At 50.0% G+C, this 6,247-nt stretch overlaps 1 protein-coding gene across 1 annotated transcript in view; it reads left to right on the top strand.

Annotated features, from left to right (window-relative positions):
• LOC129693478 (transcription factor XE1.1-like) overlaps positions 1-5,861 on the top strand; it is a 27,953-nt gene extending 22,092 nt beyond the window's left edge. Inside the window, exons 6-7 of the mRNA XM_055630290.1 lie at positions 2,157-2,194; positions 3,713-5,861. The gene's annotated coding sequence lies outside the window, so the exon portion shown is untranslated. The remainder of the gene's footprint in view (positions 1-2,156; positions 2,195-3,712) is intronic.
• The last annotated feature ends 386 nt before the right edge of the window (positions 5,862-6,247 follow it).

Raw genomic sequence — 6,247 nt, 5'->3', positions numbered from 1 at the left:
CTCCAATTTGCGCTAGGCCTCACTCTGACAGTGGAGGAGGCCCAGGACAGAAAGGCCAGTGTGGGAATGGGAGGGGGAGTTGAAGTGTTTGGCAACCAGGAGATCAGGGAGGTTTAGGCGGGCTGGTCTTTCGAGCGGAGGTGTTCAGGGTGAAGGGAACTATCCCTGATTGTGAAGAAAGGTCCCAACACCAGGACACACAGTTTAAAACATCCAGTGAATTGGCCTCAAGAGACATGTTCCCGATCTCTTACAGAAACATGTACAATTCTTAAGGGTTTGGACACGCTAGAGGCAGGAAACATGTTCTCGATGTTTGGGGGAGTCCAGAACCAGGGGCCACACACACACACACACACACAGTTTAAGAATAAGGGGTAAGCCATTTAGAACGGAGACGAGGAAGTCCAGGACAAGGGGTCACAGCTTAAGGATAAGGGGGAAATCCTTTAAAACCGAGATGAGAAGAACTTTTTTCACACAGAGAGTGGTGAATCTCTGGAACTCTCTGCCACAGAGGGTAGTTGAGGCCAGTTCATTGGCTATATTTAAGAGGGAGTTAGATGTGGCCCTTGTGACTAATGGGATCAGGGGGTATGGAGAGAAGGCAGGTACGGGATACTGAGTTGGATGATCAGCCATGATCATATTGAATGGCGGTGCAGGCTCGAAGGGCCGAATGGCCTACTCCTGCACCTAATTTCTATGTTTCTATGAGAGGCTGATCATGGCGCAAATCAACTCATACCAGTTGAATTCTCTGCCTCAGGGGGCGGTGGAGGCCGGTTCTCTGGCAGAATGGTTTCAAGAGTATAGAAGCTGGGATGTAATGTTAAAATTGTACAAGGCATTGGTGAGACCAAATCTGGATAATGGTGTGCAATTTTGGTCGCCCAATTATAGGAAGGATGTCAACAAAATAGAGAGAGTACTGAGGAGATTTACTAGAATGTTGCCTGGGTTTCAACAACTGAGTTACAGAGATAGGTTGAATAAGTTAGGTCTTTATTCTCTGGAGCGCAGAAGGTTAAGGGGGGACTTCATAGAGGTCTTTAAAATGATGAGAGGGATAGACAGAGTTGATGTGGACAAGCTTTTCCCTTTGAGAATAGGGAAGATTCAAACAAGAGGACATGACTTCAGAATTAAGGGACAGAAGTTTAGGGGTAACATGAGGGGGAATTTCTTTACTCAGAGAGTGGTAGCGGTGTGGAATGAGCTTCCAGTGGAAGTGGTGGAGGCAGGTTCGTTGGTATCATTTAATAATAAATTGGATAGGCATATGGATGAGAAGGGAATGGAGGGTTATGGTATGAGTGCAGGCAGGTGGGACTAAGGAAAAAAAAGTTGTTCGGCACGGACTTGTAGGGCCGAGATGGCCTGTTTCCGTGCTGTAATTGTTATATGGTTATGGTTATATGATCAGCCATGATCACGTTGAATGGCGGTGCTGGCTCGATGGGCCGAATGGCCTCTACTCCTGAACTTATTGTCTATTGATGCGTCACCCGTCCCTTCTCTCCGGAGATGCCGCCTGTCCCGCTGGCTGAGTTACTCCGGCGTTCCGCTCTTATCCCCAGCGTCTGATCTGCGGTTCCCGGCTACACATGCCATAGAGGGAGTGCAGAGAAGGTTCACCAGACTGATTCCTGGGATGTCAGGACTGTCTTATGAAGAAAGACTGGATAGACTTGGTTTATACTCTCTAGAATTTAGGAGATTGAGAGGGGATCTTATAGAAACTTACAAAATTCTTAAGGGGTTGGACAGTCTAGATGCAGGAAGATTGCTCCCGATGTTAGGGAAGTCCAGAACAAGGGGTCACAGCTTAAGGATAAGGGGGAAATCCTTTAAAACCGAGATGGGAAGAACTTTTTTCACACAGAGAGTGGTGAATCTCTGGAACTCTCTGCCACAGAGGGTAGTTGAGGCCACAGTTCATTGGCTATATTTAAGAGGGAGTTAGATGTGGCCCTTGTGGCCAAGGGGGTATGGAGAGAAGGCAGGTACGGGATACTGAGTTGGATGATCAGCCATGATCATATTGAACGGCGGTGCAGGCTCGAAGGGCCGAATGGCCTCTACTCCTGCACCTAATTTCTATGTTTCTATGGCGTTCCATCGCTGATATCACAAATCTATTTCTTTACTCACAGGGCGGAAATCACAAGTGGTCTTCATGAATTAAACGGACGATTTTTGGGGCTTCCCCCCACCCTTCCCCCCCCACCCTTCCCAACCCTCCCCCCCCCTCCCCCCCCCCCCCCGCGATTTTGACTGGAGATTCCGTCGGAACGAGACGCAAGTCTTCTGAGCAAGGAAGGAAGGTCCCAGGTTTCTGCAAACGGACGGGACAAGCCCAAGTCCGAGCTACAAGCCGCCATCTCCAAGCATCCCATCGCCGACCTCGATACCTTTCCCGTACACGTGCCTGCAGTCGGATTAATCGGTGACAAGTTTCGTTGGAGGACATGTCTTTTTTTTGTTTAATTTATCATCATCTTTCCGTGTCGGTTTTTTTTTTTTAAGGAGAACATTTTTTTTTTTGAGGATTTTTTTTTTTTGAAAACAGAATGTCGTCTTAAACAAGGATCTTCTTAGCACTTGGAACGGAAGTGGGAGGGGGGGGGAGGGAGGGGAGAGGTTGGTTGCGAAGAGGTACCAGTCTTTAGATTGAATGGAAATGAGTGGGCAGGGTTGTGAAGGGGCCTGTCCCACTAGGCTGAAGATTGCGCCTCATTTAGGCGTCATATGTAAAATAGGTCGATGCGGTGGCGCGCGGAATCGCATGCGGTGGCGCGCGGTATCGCATGCATTGGCGCGCAGTATCGCATGCGGTGGTGCGCTGTATCGCATGCGGTGGTGCGCTGTATCGCATGCGGTGGTGCGCTGTATCGCATGCGGTGGTGCGCTGTATCGCATACGGTGGTGCGCAGTATCGCATGCATTGGCGCGCAGTATCGCATGCATTGGCGCGCAGTATCGCATGCGGTGGTGCGCGGTATCGCATGCATTGGCGCGCAGTATCGCATGCGGTGGCGCGCAGTATCGCATGCGGTGGTGCGCAGTATCGCATGCATTGGCGCGCAGTATCGCATGCATTGGCGCGCAGTATCGCATGCGGTGGTGCGCGGTATCGCATGCATTGGCGCGCAGTATCGCATGCGGTGGTGCTCTGTATCACATGCGGTGGTGCGCGGTATCGCATGCGGTGGCGCGCAGTATCGCATGCGGTGGTGCGCAGTATCGCATGCGGTGGCGCGCAGTATCGCATGCGGTGGTGCGCAGTATCGCATGCGGTGGTGCGCGGTATCGCATGCGGTGGCGCGCGGTATCGCATGCATTGGCGCGCGGTATCGCGCAGTATCGCATGCGGTGGTGCGCAGTATCGCATGCGGTGGCGCGCAGTATCGCATGCATTGGCGCGCGGTATCGCGCGGCGTTCCAGGATTTCGCAGAGTAACAAAATCCTCGCTCGCCACCTGCGTGACTTATCGTGTACGCACGCTGACACATTGGCGTCGCACGCTGGCGTTCCGACGTCTCGCATGTACTGCGCGGTGACGCTTGGTTACGTTACCGTGTGTCCCCGCACGCCGCAGGGTATTCCAATGATACCACGCGCACCAGACAGCGTGATGACACGTGATTTGCGCGCGACATCGCGCCGACCTATTTTACATATGAGGCGCAAATGGAAGCCAAGTGGGACAGGCCCTTAAGGAGTAGGGAAAGGCGTCTGATATTGCAACGCCCCAATGTTGGAATTCTGCTTCCCCGACAGCTGACGGGAGAAAATGGGAATGCGGAAAGCATTCTAGTGCGTCTTTAATCCTCTTGACGGTCAAAACATTTCAATTCCAGTCCCGATGGAACGAAAGATGCCGGCTTAAGGCCGAAGATAGGCACAAGAATCCGGAGTAACTTAGGCAAGGTCAGACAGCAACTCAGGTAACTCGACCCGAAACGTCGCCCGTTCCTTCTCTCCAGGGATGCTGCCTCACCCGCTGAGTTACTCCAGCATTCTGTGTCCACCAGGGTCAGACAGCATCTCCGGACAATAGACAGAGGAGTAGGCCATTCGGCGCTTCGAGCCTGCACCGCCACTCAATGTGATCATGTCTGATCATCCCCAATCAGTACCCCGTTCCTGCCTTCTCCCCATATCCCCTGACTCCGCTATCTTTAAGAGCCCTATCTAGCTCTCACTTGAAAGCTTCCAGAGAACCGGCCTCCACCGCCCTCTGAGGCAGAGAATTCCACAGACTCACAACTCTCTGTGAGAAAAAGTGTCCGTTCTAAATGGCCGAACCCTTATTCTTAAACTGTGTGTGGCCCCTGGTTCTGGACTCCTCCAACATCGGGAACATGTTTCCTGCCTCTGGCGTGTCCAAACCCTGAACAACCTTATACGTTTCAATAAGATTCCCTCTCATCCTTCTAAACTCCACAGAGTGTACAAGCCCACAGCCGCTCCATTCTCTCAGCATTTGCAGGTTAATTGGCTTGGTACGAGTGTGTAGAATAGTGTTAGTACTTTTCAAAGAGGTTCTCCCCTCATCCTTCTAAACTCCAGCGAGTACAGGCCCAACGCCGATAAACGCTCATCGTCCGTTAACCCACTCATTCCCGGGATGGTTCTTGTAAACCCTCTCCTTGCATCTCACGTTTTTTAGCTGTGCGTAGAATATCCCTGAGGCCAACCGTGAAGAGAGACACACACAGTGTGTTGGAACACCATCACCCACGAGATCCCCCATCAGCTGATGCACACGCACTCCCGATTCGGAACACAATTCCGACATTCCTTCCGACTCCACTCCAGGCCAAACCCCAATTGGACCCATCCACCCTCCTAACGGCAGGTTGCAATAACAATTGCCGCTGCCTTTCCAGTCCATCAGGCTCCAGATGTACTACAATGTCCCCTCTGTGTGTTCTTCCCCCTCCCCTTCCCACATCCATGAATTCAACGAGAAAGCTGAGATTTCCACTGGGGATAAAAAAACATAGATTGGACACAGAAAGCCGGGGTAACTCAGCGGGTCGGGCAGCATCTCCGGAGAAAAGGAACAGGTGACATTTGTTTCGGAGACGCCGTCCCTCGGGAGGCGCTGCCCGACCGGCTGAGTTACTCCAGCTTTTTTGCGCCGACATCTCCGGGTTTAAACCAGCACCTGCAGTTCCTTCGATCCCGCGCGACAATTTCCGATTGTTTTCGCGTTTGGAACTCTTCCCGGAAACGCATTCCCGAATACAGTATTCCTGGAATATCCCTCCCTCTCTCTCTGCTGCTTTTCGCAACCCGTCCATTCCTTTTCAAGGCCCCTCAGCCGGGAACTAGGACAAATCTTTATCTTAATAGAGATGAGAAGCTAAGGAACTCTCCTTTAGTGACTAACCCGGAGGCAAAATGGAAAAGAGATCACAGCAGATCTGACGTCCGACAAAAAATGACTGACGAAACCACAACGTGAGAGAAGGAATGCCAATGTTATGAGCAAAGGCCTTTCGTCGCAGTTATAGAGCAGCAACACTGCTCTGCGATAAAAGAGGCTATCCTTGCTCGTTCCAGTCAGAAGTGGTTAGCGTGTTATCGTTTGATTAGAAAATATGGCCTAGTGCGGCCTGTTTGCTCCTCGCAAGCCTGAAGAGAAGAGGGCGCACAAAAATGGCCGCTGCATCTCAGGAAACGTCTTCCGGGCTCCGGGCAACGGACCGCGAGAATTCCCCGAAGACGCCAGCCGCAAAAAAAAAATAAAAATAAGTGCGAGTGTGATTTACAAAAAAGAGAATCGAAATCCAACCTATTTTTCACTATTCCTAAGGTTTTATACAATAATAATCTTTCTTACAAAGAAGTTGAAACTGCAAAAAAAAAAAAAAAAAAAATATTACTCTTCATAGGTATTCGATATTTACAAGAAAAGAAAACTACGAAAAAAATAAGTTTTGAGGAAAAAAAAAGTTTCTAAGTTTATTTTACTATATTATGTAGAAGGATTGTAGGTTTTTTTTTAGTGAAGGTGTTTTATTGATGCTGTACTGAGTGACTTGGTCACTATAACAAAAAGAAACGTAGGATTTGTTGCTCTTTGGGAGCTGACTACAGTCCAGCCTGTGTATGTGGTCTCGCAAGTTTGCTGTTGAATTTTCCTGGCACTATCGGGGCTGTGCATGCTATCTTTGTGTGAATTATCGATGTACATAAATGTGTGGGTACTCATCTTTAGCATGGGCGTCTTGA

This window comes from Leucoraja erinacea, unplaced genomic scaffold (genome assembly GCF_028641065.1).
Source record: "Leucoraja erinacea ecotype New England unplaced genomic scaffold, Leri_hhj_1 Leri_308S, whole genome shotgun sequence".
Classification (NCBI taxonomy): domain Eukaryota; kingdom Metazoa; phylum Chordata; class Chondrichthyes; order Rajiformes; family Rajidae; genus Leucoraja; species Leucoraja erinaceus.
Note: the sequence above shows the minus strand (reverse complement) of the source record. Positions and strands in the feature narration are given on the sequence as shown.